General features: G+C 41.9%; 1 protein-coding gene and 1 long non-coding RNA gene across 2 annotated transcripts in view; both read right to left on the reverse strand.

The window, feature by feature from the left end:
• PDZRN3 (PDZ domain containing ring finger 3) overlaps positions 1–26586 on the reverse strand; it is a 240348-nt gene that overhangs the window by 135070 nt on the left and 78692 nt on the right. The window lies entirely within an intron of this gene.
• Positions 14336–22899, reverse strand: LOC131276160 (uncharacterized). Its single transcript, XR_009183644.2, has 2 exons — positions 22791–22899; positions 14336–17674 (listed from the first exon to the last, which is right to left on the reverse strand). It is a non-coding gene; the product is annotated as an uncharacterized lncRNA (long non-coding RNA).

Consider the following 26586-nt stretch of genomic DNA (forward strand, 5'->3'; position numbering starts at 1 on the left):
GTTCACATCAACCTTGTTGGGGGCAGATGCTGTCAGAAATAAGGTATACAATTAATTCATGACAAATAAATGTAACAGTCAGAAAACGATGTATATTCAGTTAGGGAGCTGGGGCCACAGAGAGGTGGAGAAGATACATCTGTTCCTGTCCTGCCATGTAAACAAGCTGTACCTTGGTTTTTATCCTTGTGAAATGGGGATAATAAAACAGACCCTGAAGAACTGCTGTGATGATTAAAGGAGGCAATCTAAGGAGAGGCCTCACGCAGGACTTGGCCTTGGGGAGGCGCTCCAAAAAGGCTGCTCTCAGCACTCTCACTTTCTTATCCTCCCAAGTAGATGTGAATCAGTAAATGATTTTTAAGGCCATAAGTTATACTTTATCCTGGATCTTATTAATTCAGTGTTGAGAATCCAAGCTTTAGAAACAGTTATTCTGACTTCCAAGTATGGGCCAGACAGAATTCTTAGGTCTTTGAATGAGCAGTGGATATTAAATTGATTCACAATTTCCTAAGAGCGACCAAATTTTCTTATGATATGCTATGAAGGATCAAAAATCCTATCTGTACCAGAATATGATTGCAGCCTAGCCATATCCTATTCCTAAATCTAGGGCATAAAAAAGACATTCTGAGCTGTTCTTAGACTTCTCAGACCATGAACAAAGTTGTTTCAGAGAAAATGGCTGTATTCCTTTGAGCTATTTAAAGTGGTCCAGCTACTTATTAGAAAAATTCATCCATTCCTAATATTAGGAAGACTCGTTTACCAGAACTGTAGTTACTGGGAGCTCAGGACTATTCCAAGAAGGATAAGGGAAATTCTAAATAATGACTTTTCATGCCATGCCCAGACTGCCCAGAAAGACCACTGACCTCAAAACCAAATGAAGGAAATAAACCTACATTTACTTGGATTGGGTAAAATATGAACAACAAATAAGTTCTCCCACAATTAACAGACATGATGATGAGTGTAAGGCGCCATTTGTGAGGTCTCCATGCCAGCTCTGCCAAAAGCCCGCCAGCTCATGCCCACATGCAATAAACCTGAACAAATTACTCACGCTGGCACTCAGAGTGATGAAGGTCAAGGTCAAAGGGCAGTGGGTTCTGAGGTCAAGGGTTACCCACCACACACTAAAAAGGTCACATGCGAGATGACTTCATACTACAATGTGGTGGCCTCAGATCACACCTGAAGGAGACCGCCCAAGAAATCAGTATTCATGCAGCCCATTTAAAAATGTGCTGGTTAACTCTTCCAGCGCCCCGGCCCCTGCTCTTATCCAGCATGCCAAGAAGGTGAAAAGATCTGCCATCCCTTTTGAAGGCCAGGGGAAGCTTGCTAAGAAGTATGAAGAGTACCACCATACAGAAAAACACTACTTCTCGCTGCATTCCTAATTACATTCACGGCCATTTACTGAGGATCACAAAAAAGTAACATGAACCATTTCCACAGGCTAGTGAAATGGTATGGAATAGAATGAAGAGCATTTCAAACGGGACTGGGTACTGTGAAAGGAGTTTACACCTTACACACAGTTTGGCATGAGTTGTGTGCACCAGTGCCTTTTGGAGCAGGGGAAGAAGGAAGGAGGGCACAAGGAAAAGTGGATATTTTTAGTCCTAAGATGCTTTTAGAATAAAACAGCTATTAGGAATTACTTTAAGCTCTTAAAGATATTATCTAGCCTGAAGGGAGAAAATACTTGCCGATCAACCTAAAAGCAATGAAAGAATATAAGCAAGGTAATAAATATACTTATAAATATTTAGGAGGCCATTGTTTTATGTCCCTATGGCTAAGGCTGTGGAGCAAGGATCAGGAACTGGGGTCCATGAATACACATAAAAATTAAGCTCCTCTGCTGGGGAGAATTGAGATCCTGTCTTTCTACATAAGCTAGGTTTCATTCATTATCTTTCTAAACATGGGCCCAAAACCTCAAAACTGTGCCTTAAAGGGTTCTTCTGAGCCCCACTTCCTTGTGTAGTATCTGCACGGCATAGATTGAGTACAGGCCATCGGTGGATTAAAAAGCTTTCACCTTAGCCCCTCAGCAGCAGCACTTCATTGTGCTCATCCAAGGCATTAAGAAAAACTGGACCCCTGGACAAGGATGCAAACAGGGGGCTGGCAGCCTCTTCATTGATCACTCCCCACCGCCTTGCAGCCCTAGTACCACTGAGAGCATCTGCACTGCCCCTCCCAGGCCCCTTCTGCCTCATTGCACCCCAATACAGCCCGCTGTCAATTTAGGATAATCCACTATTAACACACGAGGATCCTCTGTCAATTCAAGCCATCGAATACCAACTTTTTACGTTGTCTGCACTTTGTTAATAAGCAAGGAGGCATGGGGATGGGGTGGAGAAGTGGGGAAAGAAATACACAGAAACAGTAAAATTTAGCTTGTCAAGGGAATGGCAGCAAGGGATTGGCCAGAAAAACAGAATATTTTTCAAAATGCCTTGGTCCAACTACATCATTTTCAATGACCAACTCATAAATTCCCTTTAAAAAAAAAAAAAAAAAAGGAGGGAAGCAGGATAAAGGAAAAAAGAAAGCCTCAGGAAACCCAAGCTAGTTTCTGGCGATTGCTTCATTCTTTTAGCAATCCACTTAATCTGCTTTCCTGTCTCATAACAGAATAAAAATTAGAAATGGGAAGAGAGAGAAAGGGAAGACAGAGAGAGATTTGTGCTAAAAATCTAACAGTAGTAAAATAGCCAATCAGTGGAGAAGACTGAAAACAAATAAGCATAATGTAGATTTGTAAACTCCCAAAATATAGTCTGGAACTCTAAAGAGGAAAAAGAAATAAAATATCTGACTCAAGTAGAATAGTCACTGTCCATCTTGGAGACTCAATCATCTTGTAAATATATTTAAATTATACCTACTGTATGTTCTTTAAGATAACAACAAAGTATAATACACTTTATGACATCCCATAAAATGGTTAATATTCAGTGTACTTAGAAGAGAAAGTTTCAAACTATCACCTGACAGTGTGAAATAAGAATTGTTAAACTGCCTCAAGAACTGCCCAGGACACTCAGTGAATTAATCAACCAGTGAAAATCAACGCTTTTGTCTGTTTTCTCCAGATGCACTTATCACAGGGGTTAAGGACATCAGCCAGGCTGTCTGAGTTGAGTCTAAGCTCTTCCACTTCACTCAGTTCACAAAACTGAGCAAATCTTTTCATCTCTCTGGGTCTCAGGGTCCTCCTCTGTTAAATGGGGAGAATTCGTGGTACCTTCATCACAGACTGCCGTGGAAACTCAAGGAACTGATGCACACACAGCAAGCCCTAGAGCAATGCCTGGCACAGGTCAGCACCCCACACGTTAGCTGTCATCATCATCATCGTTAGTGTGTAATTCCTTCTTTAAGTCCTTAAACTACTGATAACCAGGACAAAAGCCTGATGCAAAAGCCACAGGACTCAGATTCCCTTTTCAATTTGAGGGTCAAATTTTGGCCTCAAGACAGTGGTTCTGTTCAACTGTGTTCCCCATCGGCCTGGAGTTGACTGTGGAATGCTGGAACAATGACCACAAAGATGTCTGAGAGGTCTGGTTCTTTTGCTGAGTACACTACAGACACTCTTTATGACTTAACACTCAGGCAGTAAAAATTAAGTGGTTACATAAGACCATGAAAAAATGACAAAACCATGATTATGTATTGGGTCACTACAAAATCCTTCAAAGAATGGATGTTAGCTGAGAACTAGTTATTAACACGAAGAACCTCAAGATTAACCCCAAGTCAAGTTTCTGTGAAAACTAAGGTAATTCTGGGTGCCTTGTGAATGAAAAAAGTAATCAAAATAACCATCAAAGTGATCCTGTGAAAAGTCTTGATGTACCTGGTTATGCTAAATCTGAGTCAAATATAAGAACCAAATGGCCTACAAAATTGTAAATGTCATTCATAGCTGAATGCAGTCTCTTAAATTGTGGTGAGAACAATATAGATCAAACATTATTCTTTTTTAAAGTGAATTTAAACCAGAAGTCTTGAATTTATTTCTTAGACAATAATCAGGGAAATGCTTGGTTTATATTCATTTCTTACATTCCTCAATGTAATTCATCGAAACCTTGCAATTTTAAGAGGTATAACTAATCCTTGAATGGACCAGTATGTCATTTGACAACTCTTCTGTCAATGTACTGTGACAATTTTAACAGATTGTGATGAAGACCAGATAAGGGATAAAACTTTCAAGAGAAAAGAAAACCAGGGAAATACAAAAGATTATTACTGAACTATAATTTTTTAAAATTATCAACTCATTTAAGAACCGAATCCTGCCTATCCCTCTGGTTTTTCTGTGGTCAGCAATATGTTCTGTTCTATTAATTCTACAGACTTTGCCCCCATGCATAATCTCTAACATGACCACGTCTGCCTGTGTTATGCTGGAAGGGGATTCAGGGGGTGTATATGAATTGGCTCATTGTAAGGGCCTGATCTTCCTGCCCAACTTGGTGCTTCCACACCCCCTTCCCCTAAGGACTGCTGCAAAGCAGCATTCGCCTCCATCCCAGAGAGAACCTCTTTGGAAGGAGGGGCCCCTCTTCAGGCAGGGGTTTGCAAGGGACTGCCTTTCCTCGCTAGACCCAAACACATCTCAAGGGCCATTTGTAGTCTCCAAAATTTCCAGTGCCACACACGGAAAATATGCACATTCATTCACTGAATCAAATCAGCCTCCCGTCTAGACTGGGGTGGCTAACACTTTATGTGCCCTCAGGGAGAAGGCAAGGGCAAGGAGGAGGGAGGGAAGGCTTCCCACCCAGGAGGAGCAGCCCCTTCTCAGCTCCCACTGACTGGTGCCACGTGGCGAAAGGGACGGCTGGCAAGGGAGGAGAGGGAAACGCTGCCAGATGGCCCAACTTTTCCAACAAAGCAAAACCCCAGACCTCTCTGTAAAAACGGACTTTTAAAAACACAGTACAAATTCAATGACACACTTCTCTGGGCTGCACTCAGACCAAAGTCTGCTAGTTGTAAAGATGCCTCCCCCAAAGGTCAGGGAATGTGAATGATGATTCTCATTTCTATGGTGTCTGCAAAGGTTCAATAAGTAACGAGCGTCTACCAGGTTCCCAGCACATGTTTTCCATGTATTGTTTCATTTTAATGCTCACCGCAAGCTGCCTCTGATGGCTTTACCTCCGTTAAACAGAGGAGAGCAGCTTAGGAAGGTTACGTACTCATCCACGTATTCACCGCCAGGCAGGAGCAAGGCTTGGTTCTGCCATGACGTGAAACTTCACCTGCTTTCTCCTAAGGTTCCTTGCATCCAGAAAATAACCGAGGTGGTGTTACAGAGCTCCAAGTTACTTGCTAGTGTACACGCTGCCAAAACTGTTGTGTTGGGGGTCAATGAGGTAATCTAATGAAGTAAGAAATAATACTGCTTTCGGCCATGTTTCTAATTTTGACTCAGCCCTTTGGCATGATGATTGCTATATGGCACGGTACTAGCCAGAAACCTGGCAAATGCTAACTGTATTTGGAAGCAAAATTGCTTAAAAAGCAATTATAATAAACCAAACCAGAAACTTATTAGAAAGAAGTTTTTACTTAATGAATCGTCATAAAGTCCATAGGTTACATATTTAACAAGTTGATTTTATTCTCATTATTTGAACAGAGAATAAAAATTTCAACATCAAATGGATCAAAAATGAAGTATTTTATAAAAGAAATCCAACCATCTCACCTAGCACTCTTTCTCAAGTTAACCCAATCAAGTGTACACATTCCCTAATACTTATTTTTGGCAAAATAACTAAAGCAGAAGGAACTGAATCCAAAATTAGTGCACCCACCAGCTGTAATTTTTATTTACTAAGTTTCATTTGCCAATAGGGTCACTGTGACGGTTACAACCTCTTCACGAAACTTCCACCTTCACCCTCTTACTCCAACCTTTTCAAGAACAAACTTAAAATTACTCAGAGTGTTGCAGAACTAAGCTCACCATTTTATCCTGCAAACAGGCATTTTTAACCACCTATCAATCCATTACCTAGTTTCTATTCAAATGCAAAAAAAGCATCTATCCAGGGCACATCATTACCTTAAAGGACAACTCTTTATTTTATAAAAACAGCCTGAATTTATGTGGGGAGGCATTCTCACCGACCTTATGGAACAGAAGTGACTTACTGGAATTGTCCAGCTGACACACTCCAAAGGGCAGACAGAAGAGATAGCAAGTGTCCATGGTTACCACCAACACTTTTGTGACGTAATCTGTTACTTCTGCCTTAGAAGGGGGAGGGTGTTTAAAAGGTGTAAATACCCAAAGAAACTCAGGTCAGAGAAAGCCAAAGAAAGTGGCTGTGGAGGGTGCTACTGGGTGTGCCCCTTGTACTTTCTGTGCCCTCACCCTAGAGTACTTCTTTTGGGTCTCTGTCTGCAGATCACCTCTTCAGTAAGGCTTAAGCTGCCCACCCGATACCACACTCAATCCCCACTTGCCTTTATTTTTTATCTTGGCACTTAACATCACCTTGTATACCAGCTCATTACTTTCTATTTACCCTACCACTAGAATGGCAGGTGCAGGAGGACTGGACCTATGTCTGATTTGCCCATTGCTGAGTTCCCAGCATCTAATAATTGACAATAGGTAATTTTGAATAAATATATATATAGAAAGTGACAGATCGTTAACTATCAGTCGCGTCCACGAGAAAGTAAATGACAACTCTGTAGCCTCTAAACCCCTGGCGTGTAATAATGAATAACTGAGTGAGTGGGTATATGAATGATGCTCCCTAGTTTATTCGGCAGCCACACTGCCATGTGAAGAACATTCCAGTAAATACTAAGGTTCATTTCTTCTTTTTTAGATGTGGCATACCTCCACATCTTTGGGGGTGAATTCTGCAGCTAGTTAATTTCATCTCATGGTGTTGACTTTATTATATTAACTCTCAAAGTGAGTTCTGGTGAAAGAAACAGACTAATCCACTCACCCCATGGAAAGGAAAATACCTATAGAACCCAAGGAAAAACAGTGACCAGATTTCAGGATGTTCAGAAAATCAGGGACAAGAGTTACAGAGAAAGGCATCTGCGAACCTAGAGGCAGAATCCATGATGGATTGCTTGGCCAACCCTAGCTCTCTCTTAAACCCACGATTTACAACACTTTCCATGGATGGCCTATTCTTGTGCTCACGACCTGGGGAGAGTACCTTTTGACACTGAAGATTCTTAGTCATCTTTATGGCAGTCCGGTTCAGAAAAAAGTGAAGATCCCTCTTCTGTCTCTCTATTAAGTACCACATTCAGTCTCTATTAGCCTGTGCAAAGCACTCTTGGCTTTACAAAGGACATGACTGAGAAAATCAATTTTGTCTTGTTGAGCGTAGCAGATTGTGTTATTGCTAGGAATAGCTGCTGCCCTTCCCTCTGAGAGGATTACACTTCCCTGCCCGCGATATGAGACTTCATCATGTTACTCTTTTGCTAATGAAATGAGATGGGAGGGAGGCGTGCCCCTCTGAGCAGAAGGCATGGGCCCTCCCCTGGTGCTGCAAGTTGTCTTTTCCTTCAGCCTTGAGACCAGTGATGGGCCAGGGAGGGGCTGCTCTGCTCCTTCAGGCTGGGTTCGGGATAAGGGCTGCTGCTGAGCCCCGGCTGAAAAGAAAAATACACCTCTGTAGCTGCAGGCCTCGGAGACTTTCAAAAGTTCTCACGGCAGCAGAACTTAGCCTAAGTGGAAAAGGACAGGCTGATAACCACTTTTGTAGTGATCATTCACTTCTTCACATTTCAATCTGTTATTAAGACAAGTAAATAAGGAACTGGTAATGATCTAAGAATACCCAAGATTCCCTCTCTACACCTGAATGGAGACTAACTGGTGCATCAATAATGTGCATGCCTCATAATCACAAAAGCCAACATATTTCAGCCAAGGCAAGGGCTGTCTGTGCTCCAACTCACACTTTCAAAGCTGAAAGTGAAAGCAAAGGCCTTAGGGAAAACTGAAACAGGCACATATCCTAAGAACTGGCTTTTTTTGGAGGCAGAGACCTTAGGATGGTTTCACCAGACAATTCACAAGGGCAGAGTGCAGCATGAAAACAAGGCCAACTCCATATAGGCCCATAATTAGAGTAATTGCACCCTTCTAACCTACATTTCCTAAACTGTCATTCTTGATTCATCTGTTGTCATGTACAGTGTAGACCTCACTTGCAATGTACACCTTGCAAATGACTGCAGAATAGTATTTACTATGCACACACAAGTGTGAGAAACTGCACAAGCCAGCAGAGCAGACTTCAGCTATGCCCTGAAGTAACTCAGCTTAGGATTTAACTTCAGGTAAAGGGAGAATTTACAAGGATATGAATTTGGGGTTTCTCAATAATTATACATTATATAGCATCACTATAAAGGAACATAGGATAAGATCTAGACAGACCTCCTTAAAATATATACACACAACTCACATTTAATAAATGTGACTGAGATATAAAAGCTAGAATCTTCTTTTGATGCTAACTTGACTTAAAACAACAACAACAAAGAATGAAATTGTCATTTCTTTCTCTGGGCCACAACTTTTGAACAGGGTAATGGATACAAGTGTTTATACCATCCCACTCTCCAGCAAGTCATTCCTGACAGATCTTGGCATCTGCTATCTTTAATGACTCCCAGGCACCAAGTATGCATCCCAGAGATGTTGAAGGTTTCGTTAAATTGAATTGATGAGTAGAAGTTCAAGAAAAAGCATTCTGATTTCAGTATTCCATAGCAAATTCTCCTTGCTTGTAAGAAGAGTTGACAGGATGTCAATGGAACAAAGGTTCCCACAGCCAGTTGCCCCAGCAGTAACCTTTGTGGTGGTCCAGTGCCCAGTGTGAACCCAGGCATCCCTCTGCCAGGATGTGGCTTGGTGGCATGGCAGGTACATGTGTCATTTCAGAGCAACTCTGTTGCTAATGGAAAAAAGTCTCAGATGCACATCTGAAAAGTTTGCTCCTTCACAAAGATTTCCAGCTGCTTCTACTCCTGAGCACTGAGAACTTATTGTAAGAGACCAAGGTTCTTTAAGCCAATATCCATAATTTAGAGACTGGGAAGAGGGTCCTGTGTCTAGAATGGCACACGTGTTCTTCATCTGTTCCCGTCCTTAAATCCTCCACAGTGGCAGGTCTCTACACAGAGAACAAGTTTATACACTCAAGAATGTCTGCTTCAGAAACAAGGAAAGAAATGGACACTAAAGGAAATACCACCAAGTGTCTCTACTTCTGCAGGTGATGGTCATGGTGGAGGTGGAGTCTTAAATGTCCTGCAAGACATTTCTGTACTGCAAGAGGCATTTTCACTGCATATCATTCCAGAGCAACTGGAGAAGCCTCCTACTGTTGGTGTTAAGACTGAAAACTAGGTCTGAGGGTCTCAGGTACACCCACCCTTTCCCTGGTCTTCAAGTGAGAAGAGGACCAAGACTGCCAGTGCTGACCAATATTGCTCAGGGCTCCCAGACTACTCTTTTTTTTTTTTTTTTTTTAATTTTTTTATTTTTTATTGACTTTGTAATAATATTACATTAAAAATATATATGTGAGGTCCCATTCAACCCCACCCCCCCACCCCCCCTCTCCGCCCCCCCAACAACACTCGTTCCCATCATCATGACACATCCATTGGATTTGGTAAGTACATCTTTGGGCACCTCTGCACCTCATATACATTGGTTCACATCATGGCCCATACTCTCCTCTATTCCATCATGTAGGCCCTGTGAGGATTTACAATGTCCGGTGATTACCTCTGAAGCACCATCCAGGGCAGCTCCATGTCCCGAAGACGCCTCCACCTCTCATCTCTTCCTGCCTTTCCCCATACCCTTTGTCCATTATGTCCACTTTTCCCAATCCAATGCCACCTCTTCTATGTGGACACTGGATTGGTTGTGTCCATTGCACCTTTATGTCAAGAGGAGGCTCAGATTCCACCTGGATGCTGGATGCAATCCTCCCATTTTCAGTTGTAATCACTCTAGGCTCCATGGTGTGGTGGTTGTCCTTCTTCACCTCCATCTTAGCTGAGTGTGGTAAGTCCAATAAATCAGATTGTAGGTGCTGGAGTCTGTTGAGGCTCAGGATCTGGCTATCACATTGTCAGTCCAGAGATTCAAATCCCCTAAATATATCTTAAACCCCAACATTAACTGCACCTCCAGCACATTAGCATGAAAGTCTTATGAAGGGAGATCCCATCTGAGTCCAGATTCATCACACGTAAACACCATTTCCAAAGAGGGGCCATCTGCCCTGGTAGTTAACCCCATCGGCCATGACCATAACTCCCATGGGTCTCTTTAGCCCTCAAAGGAACCAATATCTGGGGGTTGTATCTGCTTTATCTGTCTCTCTGACTCTGCTCAGTTGTGCATGAGGGCAAACCTTCTGCCAGCCTCCAGACTCTTTTTTAGAAACTCGTAGCCATATAAACTCATTTCTCCTTTCCATTTCCCCCTTACTTTAGGTCAAACAGCATTTTAAAGTCATGGTATTTTATGTAGACATGGATATTCTGCTGATCCGCATTGAACCTTCCGTATAAGGTCATTTTCCAGTTGCATCATCAGTTGGTAGTTGATAGTGGTCCCTCGTTGCCAGGGAGGCTCATCCCCGGGTGTCATGTCCCACGCTGGGGGGAAGGCATTGCATTTACATGCTGAGTTTGGCTTCGAGACTGGTTTGGCCTCTCTTGCAGTTAGTCAGGGTCATCAGAGTTCTGGCCAACAGAATGTGAACATAAATGATATGCACTGCTTCTGGGTCAGGTCCATATAAACCTCCCCTGCTTGTATCCTCACTCTCTTTCCAAGTGGACACATTCAGATATCTGAGAGAAGATGGGCCCGCAAGAGGGAAGAAGCCAGGCTTCCTAAGTGGCTGCAAAGAGCAGAACTCCCCTCCCCACCCAGTCCCTGCTGAACTACATTTGGCCCCGGACTTGAACAGGCAATGAATACTGTTAAGCATTTGAAATCTGGAGGCTGTCTGTTATAGCAGCTAGCTTGCTTGATTCAGTGATAAATTTGCTTTAATCAACTGCATTAAATTAATTTGCTTTAATCAAACAGGACTGTGGCTTAAATCTACAATGCTGACCAGAGTATTTAGAAATGTGTTGATACTGGGCATGGTACAGACACAAATCCCAAGGGATAGCCCTGTCTTTCCTCCTCCTACTGAACACTTTGGAATTATGGAAAATGCTAGTTAATAAATGGCCAATTAGACTCAACTATTATTTTCTTTAAGAGGTAATAGAAGGTCTTTCTTCTAAGTTTCATTTCAGTGCAGTAACTTAATCCCAGTGAATTCTAACACAGGCTTCTGGACCAAAATGAGTGGGACATGCTTATGGAGTCCATGGAGCAAGTTTACAACTAGAAATACAAACTATGTTCAGTTGTCCTAGTCCTGGACCATTATCTGAAAATCAAGTTCATGTAACAAGGCATTCTACTTTAACTTTCCACCTCCATTTTACACTTCCGACTTCTAGGAGTCTTGCATCTGTTTTCCAGCAGCCACCAAAGACATCTCCTAATTGCTTCTTAATGAAGAACAGAGACTTTATTTTCTTGCACAGAACAAACATGCTTTGCACACACTTCAAGTTCAATGCGGTTGTCTCATTTTCTGTAAATACTATACTACTTCTCACTGACAAAGAAGAGCCTTTTCAAATCAAAATAATACTTCTCAAAAAAGAAATAGTTTTTTGAAGGTTGGCAAAATGAGTTTAGCCAGAACACCAGTGCTTCCAATTACATGTATTTACCTGGTATGCTTTTATAGAAAGTATAATTCAAAGATTGCAGACTGCCTTTTACACTGTGCATTACGCACTTACAAAATCTATTTACTAGGTTGAATCCTTTCCTTTGTGGTTTCTTGAACCTACTACTCAGTCTGTATAGTTTCCTGATCTTTCCTTTTGCAAGGCAATGCATTTAACCTTCAGCAATATAAAGCACTTAAGCGTTTCCAAGCCTTGATTTGCATCCATTTTTATCCTGCATAGAACATTTGATTTTTCATCTGGTTTTAATTTTATACAACAATGTAGGTAAAGGCAAACTCTGAGATCTGGTAATTAAGCCCTCAATGGAAGCTCAATTGATACACATGAAATGTTTGATAATTACAGTGGTGTGATGACTCCTCCTCTGGAGGGTTCACTGCATTTCTAAGGTGTCTCTTTTGTTCCTTAATCTAGCTGTTTACACAAAGACGTAAGTTGGCCAAACTGTTTTGCTGCAACGTAGCCTCGTCACAAAGAAATGCTATTTTTATAAGAGCCCTGTGGGCTTTGATAATAATAGCACACAGCACTGTTCCCCTTACCTGGGGCTCCTCCATCTCTCCAAATCTGTCCCCAGCCTTCAAGGCTAACAACTGCCTTATGTTTTTCCATGGGTCTTGAAGCACTGACTTTCTTTATCGCATTTACTAAAATACAATGCGAGATCATGATTTCTCAGAATAGGCAGTCCCCTAACATTTCAGTCCTTACGTTTCTGACAGGTCGCTCTCTCATTACCATTTTCAACCCTCAAAAGATTGTTGAGGGAAGACATGCTAGTTTGGAACCCTGTCAATCAAGGGAAGTTTGAGAAACTTACAGAAGTCAGTAGAGCGAATGAATTTAAAAAATGAGTTTGTAGTGGATTAAAAATGACCATAAATTCTTTCCTGTTCCTCCTCTCTAGTGGTCTATTTACTCACTGTGCTGGCCTTCTAACTTTGACCAACAAAATGTGGGGAACTGACTTTGTGTGGTTTCTGACTGAGGTGTTGAGGCGTTGAGGTGTCGACTGTGCCCTCTTGATGCTCTGAGGTTGCCATGGAAGAAGCCTGTGCTAACCTCCTGGAGGCTGAATGGCTGTAGAGAGGGCAGGGCCAACCACACCCAGAGCCAACTGCTAGAAACGTTGAGTGAGACCACCAGGACAAGCCAGCGTTCCAGCCCGCCATAAGTGCATCCAAGCGAGGCCAGCAGAAGAGCCGCTCAGACGTACAGAATCACGAGCAATAACAAATCACTGGGTTAAACAACCTATTTGGGGGTGGTAAGTTACACCGCAATAGATAGTGTGCAATGAAAAGAGTAATTCTCATGAGATGACAAAGACACTGATGATGACTATGCAGGTGAAATAGTTTTAATAAAACTATTTCATGAAATATGACTGTAAAAAAGCAGTATTTCTAATTTGGCCCAAGAGTTTACATGTGGTTTATCTCATTCTAAATACATATATATAGTTGGATTAATTTTATATTATGAGATGGCATTGACTATGTCAACTGCATCTCCAAAGTTTATATGTTCAGTTTGGTCCCTTCAAAAAATATCTGTTTTTAAATCTCATTAGGCAAATGAGGGAATCACCTTATATTTAGGCATATGTGGTATTTTATAAATGATAAGGCAAAAAAGTATATGATTGGATACTACTATTTGGCAGGAAATTACTCTAGAGAAGTATGAAAATTTTATTTTTCCAGAAAGAAGGCAGCTAATTATTTTCTGAGATACCTGTTTGTCCAATTCTTAAAACAGACTTTACTGTTACAAGGAATAAATGGAGTAAAATTATCTATCCTAATGAATGATATGACTTCTTGAGAAGCAAAGAGGTCTGGGAATTTGTGGGAACCTTTTTATTCCATTTATGGAGGTTAATCAGAAATTTGAATTGAATGTCAGCAAAAAATGTTGCTTAACCTCATGAAAATATGCTCTAAATGGTTTTCCAGTCATCTAAGTTTAACTCACCTGCGGTTTGTACATTTTAAGAATCCTACTGAAAGACTACTTTAAAAATAGTTTTCTTTTGATTATAAAGTCACACATACTCATTATGAAAATACAGAAAATATGAAGCTATGAAGAAGGAAATATAACCTCCTCTAATTCCACTTTTCGAATATACCCAATAATTACTAACATTTACAGAGCAATTAGTGAGTCTACTGAGCACTGTGTAGGTCTAAACTCTTTACATATATTATTCGTTTAATCAACATAAGCCTATGCGCTAGGTGCATTATCCAGGAAACTGAGGCAGAGAGAGGTTAAGTAACCTTTAGCTATGCAGGCCCAGAGGCAGTAGGAGAAAGAGCGGGGTATGTCCTGGCTCATGACTTCCAGCTCTGAGTTCTGCCACTGGCTGGCATTCTAGTGCTTCCTTCCAGTCTTCTACTACACTATGTATTTTGATGGATATATACTGGACTTACATTGAGGTGTTTTTTTTTTTTTTTTTTTTTTTTTTTTTTTTTTGAGCAACCAAATACCCATATTGAGCAAAGCTACACCCTTGGCACAAAATCTTCTCAGATGTCTCCAAAGTCACACTAATTTCTTCCAAGTTGCTAATGCAGCAATGTCAACTTAGTAATTTACTCTGTATGGTTTGGCTCAATGTGTTCCAGAGGTCTTATTCTACTTATTCTACTTTTATTTCTCAACTTTCTCTTACCATCTAAAATTTTGTAAATGCTAGAAACAGTAGGGTGCTTCACATATTTTCAGCAGAGTGGTGTACTAAAAGAGTAGTATTTGAGGGAAAGGGATGTGGCTCAAGTGATTGGGCTCCCATCTACCATATAGGAGGTCCAGGGTTTGATTCCTGGGGCCCCCTGGTGAAAGGCAAGCTGGCCTGAGCAGAGTGCTGGCCCGTGTAGGAGTGCTGGCGCAGCAAGATGACGCAACAAAAAGAGACACAGAGGAGAGACAATAATAAATGCAGCAGACCAGGGAGCTGAGGTGGCACAAAAGATTGAGTGTCCCTCTCCCACTCCGGAAGCTCCCAGGGATCGGTTTCTGACGCCATTCAAAGAGAAGACAAGCAGACACAGAAGAACACACAGAGAGCAGAGAGCAAGCACAAAACAACGGTGGTGGTGGTCTATTTGCTGCGTCTTCTTTGTCCGCTTCTGTTGTTGTCAGCGGCACGGGAATCTGTGTTTCTTTTGGTTGCGTCATCTTGCTGCATCAACTCTCTGTGTGTGCGGCACCATTCCTGGGCAGGCTGTACTTTCTTTTGTGCTGGGCGGCTCTCCTTACAGGGTGCACTCCTTGTGCGTGGGGCTCCCCTACGTGGGGCACACCCCTGCGTCACATGGCACTCCTTGCGTGCATCAGCACTGCGCATGGGCCAGCTCCACACGGGTCAAGGAGGCCTGGGGTTTGAATTGTGGACCTCCCATGCGGTAGACGGATACCCTAACCACTGGGCCAAGTCCGCTGCCAATAAACCTTTAAAATAAAATAAAATAGTAGTAGTATTCAATTAGTTCACACATACACACACAAAATTTGGAAATCACTTGAAGACTGCTGCTAATGAAGCTGCTAATGAAGAAGATGCCATCAGAAACTAAAGTTACAGGGGAAAAAAGCAGAAGATAAGAATAAGAATAACGAGGAGTTTCTCTGGAGAGAGAACTATCAATGATGGGCATCAGAATTGGGATAGGTCTTCATATTTTTATAAATGACTGGGTTAAAAGTATACAATACAATTTCCAGTCTTAATTCATTAATAAATAATTATGAGCAGAGAAACGCAAAACACCAGGATGAACAGAAAGCAGCAGGTGAACAGAACCTATCCAGGAAAACTGATGAATTTATGTGGTTGGTGAGAGCAATGGCCATGCCTCATGCTGCCTGGGTTAGAATCCCATCAGGACATTGTATCAGTAAAATTTTTTTTTTTTTTTTTAAAGATTTTTATTTATTTATTTAATTTCTCCCCCTCCCCTGGTTGTCTGTTCTTGGTGTCTATTTGCTGCGTCTTGTTTCTTTGTCCGCTTCTGTTGTCGTCAGCGGCACGGGAAGTGTGGGCGGTGCCATTCCTAGGCAGGCTGCTCTTTCTTTTCACGCTGGGCGGCTTTCCTCACGGGCGCACTCCTTGCGCATGGGGCTCCCCCACGCGGGGACACCCTTGCGTGGCACGGCACTCCTTGCGCGCATCAGCACTGCGCATGGCCAGCTCCACACGGGTCAAGGAGGCCCGGGGTTTGAACCGCGGACCTCCCATATGGTAGACGGACGCCCTAACCACTGGGCCAAAGTCCGTTTCCCAAGTACCTAATTTTTATAGCAGATGTAGAAGTTAAACATAAACAAATCTTTCCTGCAGATCAAAGAAGAAAAAAAATTCTAAGATCCCCTTGAAGAACAGTATATTGAAAAGAAAAACACACCAACTGCATATGGTTCTGCTGAGTATCATCAAAATTGGTAAATCATGAGTCTTAAGCACTGACATCCTTTCCAAAAATGCAGCCTGCCATAGCACAGGGTGTAGTCCTACTATGTGCTGTAAACGTGTCTAGTACTTTGGGGCACTCCAAGCTCTATTGTGCAATTCATATTTTACCTGTATTAATGCAAATATGCACAGGTCATAGTCATGAACAGTTTCGAGAAGGTTAAGATGATATCCAGAGAGAAACCCAAGGGTTCAGGCATGCTTTCTATTTCCAAGTGTCTCTAGCAGTGGTGTGCCAAGTCAAACTACGTCCAGGGGAGAGAGGATCAGAGATCTGATTTCAGGAAGCAGGCAAGGACAGGACTGGGGATGAGCACCCAGACTGTGGCATCTTCCAAGAGCCCTCAGCAGAACTGCTTTATGTGCACTAAGCGGCCCAGCCACTCCCAAAACTGAAGGGCGGCTTCCTCAGTGACATGGGGCAGTATCTGAGAGGTGAGGCAGCTCCCTCTCCTACAGACTAAGCAAGGCTGAGTCTTGCACAGAAAACAGTAACAGTTCTTATCCAGACTTTACATTTATTCTTGCATGCCTACAAATGCCATTTGGCCATTTCTTGTTTTGCGGTCTTTACTGAAACTTATAAATGGAAGATTTTCTGACAGATAAAGGACTCAGCCTTTCCTTTAGGCTTATTGTCCCTTCCATGGTTGTTTCCAGGGAATGTTAACAGGCATGAAACCTGGTCCAACTATTTAACGTAGGAATGAAGGGCTCTGTAGGGAGAGGGCTCGGCAAAGTCAAACCTTGCGGCTGTAACACGGGATATCTGAAACTTTAACGTCTAAATCAGACGATGAAATCTGACTTGAGACCAAAGCACACTGAAAGGAAAGGGCATTCACCTGTGTAACACAGATTCGGTAATTTTAGTCATTTTCAAAATAAATACAAGCTCATTGTAATTAAAAAAAATAAACATGCATAATGAGCTAAAGTTTCCTCTGCTTGGCCAACCCCACTGCTGCAGTTACCAGTTAGTGTGTTGATCCAGAGCATTTTTCTATGCAGGAACTACCCAAATGTGTATTATTATTATTTTACACACACCAGACCATACTATACATAATATTTTGAAACTTGCTCTTTTTACCTAACAACTCATCTGAACTATTATGGATCTAAGGGTTGCAAATGCTAAGGGCTACCTCACTAAAAGACAAATACTCAAAGAATGTCACTGCTCCATGATGACAACATACTCAGTTTTACTGATTTCCTCCCATGCCTACTTGGGTTCACGATCTGGATTTTTTACTGAAATTACTGAGTTGATGAGATGCTTTGGCATTTTCAGAAACACTGTAAGAAAAAAAAGGAAAGGGATCTCAGTTTTACTGCTGATAACATTTTCTAAGGGGCATATTATGTGCTTGTATCATCCTGTGGCACATTTCTGCAGATTTCAGAACGTGCATGAGATATGATGTAAAAACTGAACATATCACTGTACCTCTTCATTAAAACTCCCAGATGTAGCCCCCACTTCTGAATGCATGTGTACATATATTTCTTTTAAAAAAGCACAACAGAACAACAAAAGCAATTTGCAAGGGAAGAAATAAAAGAAACAAATTCCATTTAGATTAATCCTGTTCATTTTACGGTGTACCTACCTGCACTGGCATTTAATGGCAATCATAAAAATAATTGCTAACTTTACTGAGCCCTTGTCTTGTGCCAAGCACCTGTCGTGTCTCATGATAGGCCAGGGAGAGGTCAGCCCAAGCAACCACCACCACCAATGGTGCAACAATAGTCTGCATCATCTCCTGGGCCTTCAGGACCCCTTTCACCAAAGCCTCAAGAGGTGGTAACAACAGAAACTTCTTTCTTGAAAAAGCCAGAATCTGAGGATCACAGGGTGTAAGAAACCCTTTAAGGAAGGGATGATCACACTTTGAAAAATCCCAATAGCTACTTCTGTAAAGGTTATAAATGTCAAGTTTTAGTAAAATGTTGCATAACTTCGGTTTCAGAAAACAATACAAAATTAACATAAGGCAAATAGTTCAGAGTGCTCAGGAATATCTGAGGGCCTGGGACATACATAATAATTCTGCTTAGATTTATTTAGTGCTGCCTGTATACCTGATACAAAGAAGGAGGAAATGTATCAAATCAAACCACATGGAAGTGCCAAAATTCAACCATTCTGACCTTTAGTAAAAGGAAATTTCACACAACTCACCTTCACAGTTCTAGTTCTTGAGAAGCTCTCAACTAGAAATTATTCAGAATGCATCAGCAAAAATCCATGGATTTTCAAACTTCTTGCCAACAGGAAAATTCTGATAAAGATGCCTTTCCCTTATCAGAATTTTCCAGTTGGCAAGAAGTTTGAAGATCCAATGCCTTTTGCTGATACATTCTGAGTCTTTTCTAGTCTTAGCTATTTCTGTGTGTGGGCCTGGCTCAGTGCTATGGCAGATAAAGAGTTTTTGTCACATGATAGCGAAGGGGTTGTTCTGAGGAAAGACAGCTGTCTTGGGTTAAATGGAGTCCCGCAAAAGATATGTTCCCATCCCAGAATCTGTGAATGTGACACAACTAGGCAAAAAGATCTTCGCAGATATAATAAGTTAAGGATCTCAAGATGGCATCATCCTGTACTGGCAAGCAGTACCTAAATCTGATCGTTTAAGAGTCCTTGTGAAACACAGAGAGGAGGGACAGATGGAGAAGAGGAGGAGGACATATGAAGATGGAGGGAGAGATTAGAGGGATGCAACCACAAGCCAAAGAAACCCTGTGTGATCCACTAGAATGTAAACTCCAACCACAGGAATGGAAGCTGCATGGTGGCAGAATCTGCACCTGCCTTGGACGTTGACATTTCTCCAGCACCAGAATAATGCCTGGTATAGGGAAGGCACTCAATATTTACTAAATAAGTGAGTAACTCAATGAGTGGATAAAACTGGGCAAATTCACCTGAAGACCCTTAACTTCTGTTTTTTCACCTGAAACGATACCACTGGGAGTGCCACAGAAGGAATTAAACGAGCTGGTGGACACAGTCCTTTGCTTTTTGTAAACATAAGGTAGCATGTATTACTGGAGATTAGGGACCAGCTGGAGGCAGGCCAAAGGAAAATGAAGAAAATCTCACCCACCGCTCATCTATCCAATGGGCAACGCTGTTTAGAAGACAAACCTCAAGCCATCAGACACTCTGTAACAAAGGTGTGACAGCTGTCTGCCCCCAGATCACATGAAAGGGCTCACTTATTCACCTTGAGAAACAGCTATAACCAAATAACCAGCACACTCTCACCCTGTCTGTTCACAGGGGAGGAAGCAGCTTCAACAAGCCTCCTTTGTGATGGTTTTCCCCGCCATGGGATTTCAGGTGAAGCTCAGATTTCAAGGTTTCACAGGCAGAATTCAGAGTGTTTTCTAACTTGTCTAAAACATTTTAAAGTTGCTGTTAAGTATTTCAAAAATTCCACTGAAAACAGTCCCCCCATTTATGCATACACAAAATGTGTGTGTATAATATTTAAATGCATTGTCTTTATGCTGAAGCTAAGCCACAACTTTCACCCAATTCTACATACTGGAAGAAAGTGTACTTCTGCAGATGCAGGCTTTGGGGCAATGTAATTGGTGAACGAATGGATGATTTTTACTGCATTGTATGGGGCCACATGTAGAAACACACACACTTTGGAAAGAACCTGAGTTCAGCAGCTAGAAGATGGGGTGAGATTTCCACGTCAACCTTTGCTCCCCATAACATGCCTGTGCATTTCCACACTCCTGAGGTTTGGCCCCTGAGAGGCATCGCCCCATCCTGAGTCAGGGAAACAAGCAGGGACATGCAGAGATGAGTGCAGAATTCCTTCTATTCCTCTCAAGACAATAGGCTCAAGAGAGGAATCCTAAGCTCTGAATGGCTTTCCATAATTCATCATCCTAGGACAGAGGAGATAAAATACACCAAAACTGAACTCTGGCAGTGGGGTTGACTCATTTCATTTCTGTGGTTTTGCAGGGTGAAAGCTCCCGAGTCTTAATAGTAGAAAGCAGTATTTTCCTTAAGGCTTATAAAGCCTTTCTTGATGAAGAAAAGCTAACCATGCAAAAATGTCGTTAAATGACAGCTGGCCCAACAATGCCGCCCTGAAGCCTGGTTCACAGTTGTGGGTGCTCCTATCACTGCCCTAACCAGAGGACAGAAGTCACTGGTGCAAAGGGAACCACTTGTAAGACTCTGTGGCCTGAAAAAGCTAATCTTAGTGACATAACTTAGTGACCCGTTAGTGGTTGGAGGTGGAGAATCACTTTAAGGAACTCCTCCAGGCCTCAGATCCATTCTGCTGCCATCTGCTCTCCAATCTGCCTTTTGCTTAGGGCCAGAACTGTGTGGAGTCTCCTAGAGAGGCTGAGAGGGAGGCTGAACTCAATGTCACCCGGGTTTAAGTGCCTTATATTGTGGCACCATAAAATGGGTGAAGAGGCGTCTCTCTTGTTGTCCCTGAAGCTGGGAGCACGCTGTATGCTTGTGGGTCAAACCAGACACATGGAGTCAACCTTGAAGCTTGATTTTATTTACTCTTGGCAAGTCCCAGCTTCCTGGTTCTAGCAGGGAAAGGGGGCAGGGGGTTCCAAAAGTCTCATAAAAAGGCTCCAAAGGCTTCTTGGACACCAAAGAGCTCTTACAAAACTACATTTTGATGAGCTACATGTAAATGAATCAGAAACACATGGATTTCATTTCCTTCATAATACACAGGGGTTTAAGAATGAAGAGGTGGGGGGGCGGTCCTTGGCAAGATCAGTTCTGGGCTCTGGCAAAAATGTTAAAAGGAGCGGGGAAGCTTCAGATATTTGCTAAACCTAAATTAGGACTAAGACAACACCCCACCCCCCATCCCCTCAGCTATGGGCTTTTGGTATCCACTAGCCAACCTTCAATGCTAGGGGGAAAGAAAGAAAACACTACACACCCAAACCCGACAAGTTTTCTTTGATGATGTTTGCGGAATTGGAAGATTTCTGTTACTGGCCCCAAAATATTGAGTATTCTGCTGGCTGCTGGGAATGATGAAGCAGGATATACAGGAATTTTATATCTCCAAAATTACCCTAAAGGGAATGCAGGCGTTTCCTTAGATGATATACACTCAATATGCCAAAAAAGAAATTTTGCTTTTGAGCACTCACTAATTGAGGTTCTTAGTAGCACTGTGTCCTGGAGATTTGCCTTTCTCATTCAGTTCACTGGGATAGGGGTAAGGAGAGGGAGTGGGCAGACATCCATAGTGTGTTGCGGTGATCTTGACCTCTGCCTTTCCACTCACCTGTTTTATTAAGCAAATGAATTACGAAGGGGTAATAAAGAAGCTAGGAGTAAATGAGGTTTCTGGAGCAAGGTACCTCATCGCATCAATCATTCAACACCTGCTTGGGCTAAAATTTAAATAGACAGTTTTACCTTTCCATGTCAGAAAACCCAAGAGTCCAAGTCAAAAGTAAGTTTCTCACCAAAGGAGAAGAAACACAAAAAGGAGAAGAGCACATGCTGGTAAGGATGGCAAATGGAAAAATGGAAATGGTGAAGGTTCCAAAGGTGGTCACAAGAACTGATGAGAAAGAGTATTGATGCAACTGGTAAAGAGGGAAAAGGGTATGGAAAGTGGCACCTGCCCCATGTAGAGCACAAAGCTGTCTGAGAGCATCAAACATCACAAGGACCACTTTCTTTGATAGGTCACGTGGTTGATGGCATAGCTCTTCTCGCCTCTGAAAACAAGTACGCTCACTTTCTGTTGATAATAATGTTACGCTTAATTGTACAGAGGTTGCACTTGAACATTTCCTTCCTTAAAGCTAAAGTGGTGTCATTATTTTTCATTTAATTGCAGAATAAGGGGTGCTCTGTTCGTGGAGGTCCAGGAATTTCACTAATATAACAATGGTGAATGCAATGGCAGTGCGTGACTTCAATTTTCATGATTACTATTAATAATTAAGGGTCTGTCAAATGGATAGAATGGGCTCTTTTCTTCTCTATCACTGAACATAGGGGACGCTTTACTCAAGTGAGGTTGCATGGCAGGGAGGAAGAGGGAGTCAGGCTGTGCTGTCTGCAGGATGTTGGGTATGAAGTCCAATCCTGCAAGTCCAAGGAGGTACTGTATTTGGACACTAAAGTCAAGTGACGACAAATGGACCGCAATGCAGCAGGTCTACTCTGGGAACAGGGCAAGGAAGACATGCTAGAATGCCAGACATTTCAGATTGGGCTTTTAACTTAAAGACCGTGGTAAGTAGAAAAGGAAAGGAGACCAAAGAAGTACCAAGGGAGAACTTTAGGGTGTTCACTTAAGTAAGAAATATATAACCTAGCCCTAGGCTTCATTCTACAGCCAAAATGCCCACTTTTCGAGACCAAAGACCATGTTTTACTAACCTTTGCACTTCTGGGCTATAGTTCATGTTGACTAGAGCATGATAAGAGTTTCCACCCATCTCTTTTCAAGCTACAGGTCTCAGCCAATCTGTGGGTCACTATTCACTGAACTTGAATACGCTGATGAAAAATAAAATAAATTTAAGGAAAGCAAGCACAACCAGTAACAATTCTGCAGACCCTCACAGCATTCTCTACTGTTTAAAAAAATTCGAACCTGCCTCTAGCTCAGTTCCTTTCAGATCTGGAGTCTCTGGGAACCTGCTAAGTAGTAAGCACACTGCCTTAAAGAAAAAGGAGATGGTTTGATTGGCCTATAAATGGGGAAGTGTAATATTTGAGCATTTTTCTGTAAAAAAAGCAACACTGGGCATTAAACTGTGTTGGCATGGCTTTTTTTTTCTTTCTATAATATAACTGCATTAAGCTACTGGGAAGATGCTTCTAGAACAATGGTTCTCAAAGTGAACCCCCACAACTTAGCAGCAGCAGCAGCATCACCCGGGCACTTGTTAGAAATGCACAATGTTAGGGCCCATCTGAATGTGAAATTGTGGGGCAGGGGCCCAGCAAGCCTTCCGGGGGATTGTAACCAACATTCAAGGGTCCTCAATCCTGGCTGCACATTAGAGCCACATGGAGAGCTTCTATACCAACCAACACTTTGTCCCACTCTAGACCAAATATATCAGAAATCTCTGGAGCTGAGGCCTGGGTTTCAGTCTTTATTGTAAAAGACTGATTTTAGGACACAGTCAAAATTGAAAACTGCTGTTCTTTGTAAGGAGGTCTACCCTGTACAGCTTAATGTCAAATCTCACAGCAGCAGATATTTTCAATGACTGCAAGTGTCTAAATTCCCCCAAAGCAATGTTATTCCTGTAGATTAAGTATGGCTTTCTAAAAAGGAAGGCCTACTTGTGTATTGTGGCTTCCACCCAAAGACGTCCTTGTCCAATGTCAGGTTTGTGTAGAAGAGAGAAATGCCAGCACCAGCACTCAGGGCAAGGGTGGATGAATAAACGCGTGTTTGAGCAAGAGGAGGTCAGCTCGTGGGCCCGCCTTCAAAGTCAGCAGGTTTGCTGGAATGAGTCATATGGGCGACAATCCTTTGAAGTGTCTTTACCCTGCGGAAGCAGAATCTTCTTTTTAATAGTTACCATGAGAGTATCAGAAAGAAAAACAGTTAAGGCTGAGCATTACAGGAAAGAGCTCTGTATGCTCTCAAGGAACTATGGTTTATTTTTCCGAATCTGTCATCATTCCAGTTCATGTTAAAAGTGATAAGAATCATAATGTCATTCGTTTAAATTCAAGTGAAACAAGATCACTTCAAACAACCCACTTGAACATCAAGGAACGTGAAGGATTTCCACCTGGCTACTGCTTTGCAAGAGATTGGTTCTGGCTCCCAGAGTCTCAGGCAACTGGGAGCAGAAGCAGCGACATCTTGCCTTCGACTGAATACACCTCGGGGAATGCTGGTTAGAGCAGAGCAAAGCAGTGACTCAGTGCTCTGTTTTGGCTCTGGTGTAAGGGTATTTTTCTGCATATAGCTCTTTCCCTTATTTTTTAGTATCACTCCTTATCAATCTCCTAAACTCATTGTTGGGGATTGAATCATGCCCCCCATCAAATCTCAATCTGTGTTCCTGTTGATATGTATAGGACCTTCTGAAGACGTTATTAGTTAAGGTGTGGCTGATTTCATCAGGGCAGGTCTTACTCCATTATGACTGGAGGTCGTATAAAAAGAGGAAACTGAGACAGTCAGAGAAAGCCACGGGAAGAAGCCAAGAGTCAGCGGAAACCAGAAGGCTGGACACGAAAGAGAGGTGGCCACATGGCAGGGGCAGAGATGGAAGTCCAAAACCCGATGGGCCGCAGCACACCGGCCCCAGAAGGCTACAGGTTTTGGGGAGAAAGCGTGACCTGGCCTACACTTTGGATTTGGATTTCTAGTCTGTTGGGACCAATAAATTCCTGCTAAGCCAACAGAGGGCAAACTAAGACATTCGGCACTGAATATTCTATTCCACTGGATACATTTTTGTCCCTAGATGCAAACTGAAAATTTGTCACTATTTGCTTTTCAGTCAGAGCTCCACCTTGCTCACTACTGGCACAACTGTATTACATGTTAAAGTCCTTTGGAGTAAAGGCTGTGTTCGTTTTTAAAATAAAAAGTCCAAAAGTTTAATTTCTGCTCTAGGGCCTGAAGGCACTCACCAAATGATTATTTCTTCTTCAGTGGTTGAATAATGAACTCTAAATTCATGTTTTTACTATCAAGGTTCTCTGTCCTGGGTCTCAGTCTGACCACATCAACTGCTTTTAATGCAGTGTAGAGTGCATGTTCGTCTTAACTTTACAGACACCCAGAGGAGAAAAGGCATAGCACTGTACTTGGAGCAAGGACTAGGAAGTCAGACCAAGAGGGTCCTACATCTCTCTGCTCCATTTGCAAGCTCTGCAACTGCAGTAAGATCATTTTGGCCTTTTAAAGCCTCAGTTTCTCCATGTGCAAAATGGGGATAATAATATTACCTACTTGAGGGTTACTATAAGGAATGAAGGAGTATTGTTTTCCATATCTGATTCATACATCCTAAGAAAATGTCCATCTTAATCCCAGAAATATTCCTTTTAAAAATACGGAGATGGGAAGGTCACACATCAACTTCAGAATAGTCCTATACCTCTAGGGATGGAGAGGAATGGGACTCACAGAACCAGATATGGGGTGGTGTCTGTCCTCTACAGCTGTTATTACCTTAACAATTTTCAAAGCTATTAGAGTGAAATGGCAATACCTATTAGAATGACGATATCTATGTCTGAGACATACAGTATTGTGTACGAGTTTCAGATTTTGTCATATCTGATGAAAAATAATAAATTTAAGGAAAGCAAACACAACAGAAAAGGCACAGCACAAAACCTTTAAATTTTATCACTGTTGCCAAAAAAATGAACACAAAATCATAACCTATAGAGAAATTATATCTTTTTAATTGCATATTCATTTTATTTATATTTTAAATAACACTTTTTTTTATTAAAGTTAATAGATCACATAGAATGTTACATTAAAAAAATATAAGAGGTTCCAATATAACCCATACCCCATCTCCCCCCATCATTTTTATAAATTGTATTTTTTTGAAGATACATACATCACAAAAAAGTTTACATTATAAAAAACATAAAAGGTTCCCGTATACCCGCCATCCCCCCACCCCACTCCTCCCACATCAACAACCTCCCCCATCATTGTGGCACACTCACCACACTTAGTGAATACATTTTGGAGCACTGCTGCACCAAATGAATAATAGTTTACCCTGTGGTTCACACTCTTCCCCAGTCCATTCAGTGGGTTATGGCAGGATATATAATGTCCAGCATCTGACCCTGTAGTATCATTTAGGACAACTCCAAGTCCCAAAGATGCCCCCTCATATCACATCTCTTCTTCCCACTTCCTGCCCTCAGCAACTACCGTGGCCACTTTCTCCCCATCAATGATACAATTTCTTCCATTAGTAGTCACAATAGTTTTATAGTAGAATATCAGAAAGTCCACTCTAATCCATATTTTATTCCTCCATTCTGTGGGCCCTTTAACTTACAAAATTTTGAGATGTGCCAATTTTCCGTTTAGGTTTAATTTTTGTCACTTCAATTGTGGCTGCATGGGACAAGTTCGCATTTTTTTAGGGATGGATATTGACTTATGTGGGGTAAAACAACATGCTGTCCTGGATGAGTTTTTAAATACTTCAGTACAGAAAGA

This window comes from Dasypus novemcinctus, chromosome 26 (genome assembly GCF_030445035.2).
Source record: "Dasypus novemcinctus isolate mDasNov1 chromosome 26, mDasNov1.1.hap2, whole genome shotgun sequence".
Classification (NCBI taxonomy): Eukaryota; Metazoa; Chordata; class Mammalia; order Cingulata; family Dasypodidae; genus Dasypus; species Dasypus novemcinctus.